Source organism: Rhipicephalus sanguineus, chromosome 6 (assembly GCF_013339695.2).
Source record: "Rhipicephalus sanguineus isolate Rsan-2018 chromosome 6, BIME_Rsan_1.4, whole genome shotgun sequence".
NCBI classification, from domain to species: Eukaryota; Metazoa; Arthropoda; class Arachnida; order Ixodida; family Ixodidae; genus Rhipicephalus; species Rhipicephalus sanguineus.
The window spans coordinates 97049943-97060764 of NC_051181.1; positions in this window are offsets into that span (position 1 = coordinate 97049943).

A 10822-nucleotide genomic window follows, 5' to 3' on the forward strand; every position below is an offset into this window, starting at 1 on the left:
CATCGACTCTAGAAACTCGTGTTAGTTACATTCGCCGAACGAAACATATTCCTCATAATAAGCAACTTCTTCCCAGCGCATAGGTATCGGAAGTGGACGTTGGAGAGCTTTAACGGAGAAAAAAAAAGCGAAATAGATTTTTTATTATGCAGCGGCCCAGGATTGATACGATGATAGGCAAAGTAAATGCAGTTATGATAGGTTGGTGGGGTCGACAAAAACCCTCAGCCTGAGGAGAACAATAGGAAGATTAACGTCTAAAAGAACATGCCAACACCCTATACGTAGTCGTCACTGGTAGTAATTTCAAATAAATTATTTCATTGCACACAAAAACAACCTTAAGTCAGATTCAAATAATATTGCTGCTATTAGTCGTGGCTCAGTGCATACTCGAAGGAACAAATTTTAAATGATAACGACTGCCGAACCCCCATTAGAAATATCGCAATCAGAAGTATACATCTCAATAGTATATTTACTTACCGACGTATGTATACTGCGCGGTAGTAAACACGGACGACAAGAAGACACAAGGACAAGCGCAGACTATCAACTGAAGGTTTATTTTTCACAAACCACATATATATGACTGAAACAGAAAAAGAAAACGAAAACCTACAAAAAATGATGATTTAGCTCTTAACAATCAACAAAACTTGAACGTTTGATAAAAGCATATTCATGGTCCATGTGCGCCACTTGCCAGATACCGTATGCACTTAGAGTATGCACTGAGCCAAACGATCTTGCACTGTCAGGCATAAAACCCAGTTTGTCAGATGTGACACGAAGGTAGTTTATAGAATTCCGCTATCTTGTGGTGCGTGTTACATCGGGCAGACTGGGAGATGTCTAAATGAGCGCCTGCGCGAGCACGCACGCAATGTACGCAATGGCAACGAAGGTTTTTGGCTCAGCACGTCAGTAAGTGTGGCTGCCATGCGCAGTTCGAAAGCACGGTCGTAATGTACAGGCACAAAGACGATCATACCCGTATGATCGTCGAAGCGGAAAAAATGGCACGGGAACCAGAAACCGCGTAAGCAAACCGTCGTTAGCTCTTCTAGATAAAGAGCTACGGTATCTGGCAAGTGGCGCACATGGACCATGAATATGCTTTTATCAAACGTTGAAGTTTTGTTGATTGTTAAGAGCTGAATCATCATTTTTCGTAGGTTTTTGTTTTCTTTTTCTGTTTCAGTCATATATATGTGGTTTGTGAAAAATAAACCTGTGTTTTTTGTCGTCCGTGTTTACTACCGCGCAGTATAATACATACGTCGATCATGAATCACCAACTTGCCCAATCGTCCACCTTGATTTACTTACCCTCAGGCAGCAATGCCTTGTTAGGCAATGGCTGAGCACAAAGTTTGCGGGAGAGCGTTCGTGGTACCAGAGCACATTCGAAAAATAATACCTCACTGCGCTTGGCCAGAGTATAAAATATGGACTGCTCAAATCTTGTACAGCTACCAGAATATACGCATTCCGATTAACCGAACATCAAATTACAAAGGTATTAGACGCGTTCCGACTTTCAGAAAACTCAATATCATGCAAATGTGGAACCAGCGCCCAACAGAAACCGTACTTCAAATCCTACGGGCTCTTCTTTCCGTTTATTTTTTGTTCCCGACAAAACTTTTGCGAAGTGATATCTTCACTACGTCATGAACGCAAACTGGAGGAATGTTCAGCAGTCCTGCATAAGCTGCAAGGTTGACTGAAAATATTGTAATGTGTAAGATGCCTTAGTCTGAAGTAGAATGCACGTCTTCTTGGTCGTGAAGCGGCAGCGGAAACAGGGAGCAAGGCATTAATACACCGGACTAGCACTTCCTTGCCAGGTAAGAGATTTTTATGCTTCATGTGGTCCTCTAACTTCCCCTGAAGTTCTGCTTTTTTATGTAATGTGGAAATAAGACGGCCTCAGGTGGTAAGGGTTCACTGCCCCACAAGAATTCATTACTTTCTTAATGTGTTCCAAATTTTAAAAATACAATTTTAAGCTTAGGCTTGCTGCCTAACTATCATCGCCTTCGTGCCGCATACAGCATCTTGCGCTGTCGCGCAGGTACGCGTGATGAGCGTTGCAAGCGTTTCCCAGATGTAAGTCACGCTTCTGGAAATATGTATCACGAATCTGCGCACGTCTTCAGCACCGTCAAAGTTTTTTCAACAAAAGTCATGAACAGCAGCGCAGGAATTCAATGGAGAGAGAAATAGCAAGCAGTTGGCCTATGTGAACTCGGGAACAACTTAAGGTAGCGAGCACAATATGCAGATCTGTTTCACCGAGAAAGACCGGCACGTGTATAGCTTGTGATGACAGCAGTTTAAAAAGATACAATGAGAAAGGGAAATGCCCATTCGTGCAGAGAGATACTAGTACTCTCATCTGCCGAATGAAGTATTACGATGGCGAATGTTAAAAACGCGCTTTCACGTATTAGTAGGCACAGTAACTGTCTCAGAACGAGAGACAGTTGGGTACAGCAACGTCATTTAATAAGTGCGCTGGAAACCTATGTGATGTGGTGAAACAAATCTAGCTTTCAATAATCCGCTCTGCTATGACAGTGTGTAAGCAGCCTTGACTCGAACCTACTTATAGTGCTGGAACTGTTAGAGTACTACAGCGTATCCTTTTGCTAGTCAAACAAGGCTCACTGACATAGGAACATTGCATTACTGTCGAGTTGTTTCCTCCGAAATAGGAAAAAAAACTGATTGCCTAATCAGAGGCCGCGGAAAGTAATTGTGCAGATGACCTTCACGTTTGTAAACGAAGAGTCTCAACCTCTTTGTGCAGTCTGTCCCGGTGAGATAAATGTCGTTTTTTTCACACACTCACGTCTTTCAACAAGTTACATTCACTTCGAAATATTTCTGAGGTCAGAAACTAATAAACGGTATGCACTGTGGATATTGTGGTGGGAATGCAATTTTATTCAACACACATGATATCACAATGTTACGTGTTCGAACATATACATTACAGGAACATGAATGTGTTTCCTCTCAACGCCCACAGCGAACATAGAAGGGACGGGACAGCCGTTAGATAACTTCTAGTTCCGCTAGAAATTGTGAGCCCACAGCTATACTAAAGCATAGGGAACCAATGGTGTACCTGATGTGTGGTTTATAAGTAGCAGCAGACGCACTAATCCTTGGGACGTGGTCATCCGTGCGTTTTAGTTGCATATTTCAATGTAGCTCTTCGTGTCTTTATCTATGAGCCGATATACTATTACAAGAACTGAGATCTGGGCGCGTTTGCAAGATTGTGTGCTTGACCAGGTAGCTAAAAAAAAATCCGGCAGATCCCACGCACTGTGGGAATCGATGTAATGCGAAGCAGCCAGCAAAGAGCTGCACACGTCGCTTTGTTTATTTTTGAGCCAAATGAAATCATTCATGTCATGGCATCTAGTTCACCATATATCGCGTGTTTGCCATGCACGCGTGCATGCACAATATGATATACACCATGCCCATGAAACGTATATTCTGGTGTATACACTGCATGACCGGTCATTTATGTTCATCACGCACTCCTGTCATGCCATACCAATTTTGGTATATATCCAGTTATCTAAACAGCCGGAAGCGCACCATAATAGTGTCATGTAAATCATACCATACATGGCATGCATAACGTAATTCGCATGTTAGGACCTGTCATTTATGTTCGTCATACAGTCACATCGCACAATACCAATTTTGTCGTATATGAAACGAGCGAAATGGCCGTGAGTCCACCATGAGCGTGGCATGTAAATCATGCCATACATGACATGCATGTCATGGTTTTCATGTTACCACCTGTCATTTATGTTTGTCATACATTCGCGTCACGCAATGCCAATTTTGGTTATATCAAGCTAGCGAAACGGCCGCGATCGTACAATGAGCGTGGCATGTAAATCATGCCGTAAATGATATGCATATCATAATGTTCAAGTTACCACCTGCCATATATGTTTGTCATACAGTCACATTGCGCAATACCAATTTTAGTGTATATCCAGCGAGCGAAACGGCCGCGAGCGCATCATGAGCGTGGCATGTAAATCATGTCGCACATGACTTGCCTGTCACGATTTTCATGTTACCACCTCTCATTTACGTTCGTCATACAGGCGCGTCGCGCAATACCAATTTTGGCGTATATCAAGCTAGTGAAACGTCCGCAAATGCACCATGAGCGTGGCATGTCAATCATGACATGCATGTCATGGTTTTCATGTTACCACCTGTTATTCATGTTCTTGACACAGTCACATCACGCAATACCAATTTTGGTGCATATCGATCTAGCGAAACGGCCGCGAGCGCACCATGAGCGTGCCCTGTAAATCATGTTCTACGTGACACGCATGTCATGATTTTCATGTTACCACTGCTAATTTACGTTCTTCATACAGTCGCGTCGTGCAATACCAATTTTGGTGTATATCAAGCCCGCGAAACGGCCGCGAATGCACCATGAGCGTGGCATGTAAATCATGACACACACGGCATGCATGTCATGGTTTTCATGTTACCACCTGTTATTCATGTTCGCCATACAGTCACATTGCGCTATACCAATTTTGGTGTATATCAACCTAGCGAAACGGCCGCGAGTGCGTCATGAGCGTGGCATGTAAATTATGTCGTGCCTGACACGCGTGTCATGATTTTCATGTTACCACCTCTAATTTACGTTTGTCATACAGTCGCGTCGCGCAATACCAACTTTGGTGTATATCAACCCTGCGAAATGGCCGCGAATGCACCATGAGCGTGGCATGTAAATCATGACGTACATGACATGCATGTCATGGTTTTCATGTTTTCCACGTGTCACTTATGTTCGTCATGTCGAAATGTCTCGTCATACCAGTTTTCGTATATATCCATTCATTTAAACGGTCGCGAGCGCCCCGAGACCATATCATGTAAATCATGCCGCACATGGCATGCGTGTCATGATTTGCGCGTTAGGACCTCTCATTATGTTCGCCATGAATTCTTGTCACGTCATACCAGTTTTGGTATATATGAAATTAACGGAATGGCCGCAAGAGCCCCAAGGCCGTGGAATGTAAATCATGCTGTTCATGACATGCATGTCATGATTTTCATATTATGACCTGTCATTTATGCTGGTAATACGGCCATGTTATTCCATACCAATTTTGATGTACATCCGATTAACGAAACGGCCAGGAGAGCACGAAGTCGTAGAGGGCTAGATAGATAGATACGCTCAAACTCGCAGAAGTTCGCTAAGAAATGCTTCGCATTTAAAACAAAAACACAAGCAAGAAACAGAGACACGAGACGATCGCTCGTCTCGTGTCCCCGTTTCTTGCTGGTGTCTTCGTTTCTTGCGCTACCAGTTCAAGCGTGCAATGTAATATTTCCCGAGCATATATTGTGCATGCACTTCTGTGATTTTGGCATTCGGGACGAGGCTGTCTGACTGTCGCATCTTGGATATACATAAAAAACTTCGAGGACATAGCTCCATGGAATTGGGCATCAAGTTACATCTACCGTGTGCATGACGCACAGTAGATGTAACTTGAAACGCACTTGACATAGCATGTAAAAAGCACATCGCAAAAAACCCAGTATATCCAGGCAAGCTAGCATATATGGATACGGCACATACATTCATGTAGATTATGTCGTATCATAAACATGCCTTTTGATAAATGTGCGTCAGTGCTCAGCTGCGAGAAATGCTACTTTCACAAACACTTTGAAAGCTAAGAGTGCGCGTTTCTACGTTGCTTGCGTTATTTGATCATGTTGACATTATTACTTTCCCATAAACAGCTGGTGACCCAAGACCACCTCAAAATTCCAGTTGGTGTCTTGATGACAGAATCATCATCAGGAAAAAGACATGCCAGCAATATTAGTGATATAAATAACGTACGTGCGTCTTACGTCATGACAAAGCTTTTACAAGGACATTCACAAATAACGTCAGGGAATCTGACGCTGTCAATAAAGCGAAATGTACACATTCACTGCATATTGCCAGCTCTAAAATATCCCAGGGCTGAAGCATGGAGGATAACAAAGAAACTATAGAAAAACTTGAAGACCACGCAGCGTGCGATAGAATAAAAAATTATGGGAGTAACATTAGGAGATCGGAGAACGGCAGAACGGACAAGGGAAGATATACAAGTAACGGATATCCTAATTGATATCAAGCGAAAGAAAATCAAACGAAGGTGGCCACGTAATGCATAGGACAGACCACTGGTGGATAGTGGGAGCAACAGAATGGTAACCGGGTGATGGGTAACGCCGTGTAGGAGAGCACCGATTTAGATGGAGTGACGAAACTAAAGGGCCATGACACGGTAACCCAACAATTCGCGGTGTTGAGCAAAAAACAGAAGTATCGAGAGTGTATTCTGCCGGTATATATATATATAAAATGGACTGTAAATGAAAGTTTTTGTGCAAAATATGCCCTGAAAGTCGCCCACTGTAAACTCCCCTGCAGCGCCTCTGGCGACAGTCATTTTGCCACGGCGTGTGTAACGTCATGTGCTGCTCAGAGCGGAGCCGTCGCATTCTACCAAAGTTTAAATCGCTTTATATCGTTCAATTTGAATGCCTAGCTGAACAAAAGTGGAATAACGCGATTGCACGCACGGTTGACCAGGAACAAAATCGCTCGCCGGAATGCAGACGCTCGGAAAGCTAGAAACTTGGTTCGTCACGGTCCGAGAGTGCGCGAATGTTGCCCAAGTCGCTGAACGCTTGCATGGTTAGAAAAATATTGAATTATATATCAAGTGCACGGCTGAATCCGATACAATTTGGCCGGCTTGTTCGTAAATGCACAAAGATTTACTCACATAACGCAGATTACGAACGACAATTGGGTGGCAAGGCCCGTTTAAGAAGTTCGCCGGGATAGAATGAATTCAGCTCGGCCAGGATAGGGTAAGCTGGAGAGTATTGGGAGATTACTTCGTCCTGCAGTGAACTAAAACAGGCTGACAGTGATGATGATGATGATGTCGAACTAACATGAAGGTGAAGAAAACTTCGCAGAAAACTTCAAGGAAAGAGAAGAGAGATGAGCAACCGTTTTTCGTCTTCTTTTCCATCTTAAAACCATTCATTCTCAGAAGCCGCACGCAAGCATTCGGTAGACCCGCGAAATTTCAAATGAACACTTGTGATAAAGGAAGATTTATACATTAGCCGCGATATTTGTGCTTCTTAGGTCTAACATCTTTCGCTGCCCTAAATCGCCCCATTCGCACCCCGTATTAGATTTTCTGAGGTCGTTCGCAATACCGTATTTTCATTCGTGGCACGTTCTTCTACTGCTGAAACGCATTCGTGCACTGACTGGGGTGATTTTACGCTAACATATCTCCTGCCCCAAATGTTCGCTTCTTCTCTTCGTAATTTCCCCACACAGCAGCCACCGAAGTGATAAAGTGCACGTGCTTTCCCGCGCCCCCTTTTCAATCTTCGCAGTCCTAAGCCGATGCTTTTAAGCTTTTGGTCTCCTGAAAATACTTTCGGCGCCACTTCACTACGCAGTTTTTCTTTCCTTTTACATGATTACAAAGCTCCTAGCCGTAAAAGAACGAAAAATAAAGACAAAAGAAAAGTTGAAGCACTGTAATGAGTTGAGGCGCTGTATTCGCGCCGCGCACACAAATGGCCAGACTTCCTTATTGGTTCCTCGTTGACCTAGGAATCTCTCAGCCCCTTTGACAGAGTGACGGCGGCGAAGCGGAGAACCTAAATTACACGCTCCTGCGAAACAGCTTTCGCGAAGTAAAACACTCTGTGCTCAAGTGCGGTCTGTCGACAAAGAGCTCCGACTACACCTACGGACAGCCGGCCTTGTACAATTCGTCACTCAGAACAATCGTCACGAACTAGCTTTCTCTTTTTTCTCCCTTTCTGTTTCTCTCCTTCCAACTGTCTCTGTTCGACGCGATCCCCAACAAATGTCTTTCCTATTACACGTGAGTGAGAATCGCAAAAAAAAAAAAAACTTGCCAGAAGTCTGCGAAAAATCTCAAAGGAGCGATATCGTAACACCAAATCTGTTTTTCCTTAGAAATGTTCGTTTTCTATTACGCTAAGACCAGGGACCAAATTCACGAAGCTTCTCTTTCGCAAGTACGTTTTCCCACTGGCAAGCCGGCTTCGCTAATGATATGTCCTGCATGGTGAATGGCTGAAATATTCTGCCAGGGAAATCTTTTGCGTTATACGTTTTGTGAATATGGGCCCAGAGCACTTCTGACCTTAGAACCAACGTTTATTTCGTTCTCACCTAAAGCGCTCTCTTCGGGCCTAAGCGTTTACAAATCGATATAAATAAACTGCGCGCGGCAATGATAAGTTTTAGTAGGATATGTGGCTCAATAAGTGGCCAAATAAGTTGATTGTCTTGTTTTGTCAGGGCTAATAAAGCTTGCGCTTAACAACAACAGACACATTGTATTCAGAAGGCACGTATTCCACATGTTGAAATGGGGCTGTGAAGCGATATTTTTTAGCTTACAGTGTTGAGCACCTACAGAAGAATGCATCTTACCTCATAAAGTTTCGATGGCTTAATTTCTTTCAGAATCAACGTCATACGTATTTTAAATAAATTATATGTAATTAAACTTCACTTATTAACTGAACACAAGAGAGTCCATCTTGTTCTATCGAACTACTTATTTTCTCTCTCCTCCTTCCTGCCACTTGTCTTGTTTCGACTTCTTCTTCTCCTAGGTGTAGGCTGCTCGGCTTGCTTCATTGTACATCACACTTTTCTTGCTACGCGCTCAATTTAACTGATTATTTGGCAGTAGAAACTACATCATAACATGGGGTACAGATACCTAATAAAGCCTGTGAGAGAATAGCAAATATGTATAAGACCAAAGGGTCTTATACATGTACAAAGGGGCCCTCCGAAACTTTTGAAGCACCTATATTTATTAATGTTGTGCGTAGACTGATGGCTGGTGATAATTTTAGCATAGGTCTATGCACCGATATCAAATGATTTAGTATTTTATCCACGCATTAAACTCACGATATCGCTGCCGACCGCATCAGCGCGTAGTGGCGTTCGCCAGAACTATTGCGGGCGGAAATGACGACGCAGCGCGCTAGCGTATGATTTTATAAATGTAACGTTAGAAACAATCGTGCCGTGGCGTCAAAGTTGAGATTACTATTGGGTTTCGTTTTTCTTCCGTGTGCTTTTTCAACGAACTTGAAATAGACGCCGTCGCAACAAAAAAGATCACTGTAACTACAAAGCGCGACAGAAGCGCTGGCTGCCATGTCGCCTTTGGGTTTGTTTTTTTGTTTTTTTTTTGCCTGCGCCGGTCAGATGTCCCGTACGAAACGCTTATCTCTCTTCCATCCTTTTGCTTCTGTACGTTTGCGAGCTGTCTCTTTCCGCGCGTGCGGTAGGCTCTTGATTGTTATTGAAGCGGTGCAAGTAATCCTCTTCGTTGAACGACCTTGTAGTTCGTCGGGCGGCTCACCGAGCAACCCGCGTAGGGCCGACTGTGTGTCACCGCCCTTGCCGCTCCACAAATTCCCTGCTCAGAATGAGAGGAGGGAATGACATGGAATATTGCTGTAAGGAACAGCAGACAAAGCCTCCCAGCCTTGCTTCGAAGCAGTAGCGCCCGCTCAAGTTCTGACAGGTCAGGCGTCAGGCACCTCATTTATTACTATGGCAACGACGTCAACAATACGTTGGAAAGGACAAGCAACAATGGTGTGCAAGCTTCCCCTACATAAAAGCTTTCAGCTCATTTCATTGGGGCTCTCTGAAACGTCAGAGGGCGAATGAAATGTGGTCATGTGACCCCACGAAAATCGGCTTCAGGGTAGATATTTTTTATTTTCTTGTATTTTCAATTTTCTAGATCGAATAACCTCGGACTGCATGCCGCTATCGCTGCCGTTCTTGCGGCATTAACCGGTCTGTACTGCAGTCTACGCAACCCACTAGTAAAAAGTGGGGCGTTGAATAGTGTTGGAGGGCCCCTTTAAGGTCCTGTACGGATTTGTGAAAAATCAACGGTTGCTTCGGCGGAAAGCTCGGTGTACCACGGGCTGTGAAAGTTGGATCACTTACACTGATGGGGTGGCTGCAGGGGCCCAAGATATCGAGACTTCGTCCGGTAGAATCGCACTATTGGAACACTGCTGGTGTCAAAATGAAGAGAAAGTATCGAGCAACGGTCGATATGTGGAGGAGTAGGAATTATAACGATTGTGTTACACTCACTAGCGTTTACTAGAGAGACACTGATGCATAGCCTGGAGAAATGGGTGACGAAATAGGGCATAACTATAACGTTTTAGCGAAGGCATTAGGGAAGGAAAGTTCACGATTACCCCATTCAAGCCTTTGGTGTGTCTTCCCGTTATCAGCCTCAATGAACAAGCTGGAAAACTGGGCGAGTTGTTCAGGTTACATATTATTAGACAGCGCGAAAAAAAAGACCTCTAAGAAATGAGACCACGGGACAGCACTTGTTGTGTTCCATGCCTCGTTTATTCTTTTTTTTTCTTTTTTTTTTCTTTTTTACAGCCGGCGTGGACCAACATCGCGGGAGGCATACGCAGTGCATGGGTCTCCTGGTAGTTCTACCAAGCCTAACAACTTTACTATTTTAACAATTTTAACAATTTTAACAATTGCCAGGATCACAAGTGTACCGATTACATCATATCCTAGATTCGCAAAGTCTGCAGGGCCCGGCGAGACGCCCGACATGCTAAGCCCTTGGGAAGTATACGGAAAAGG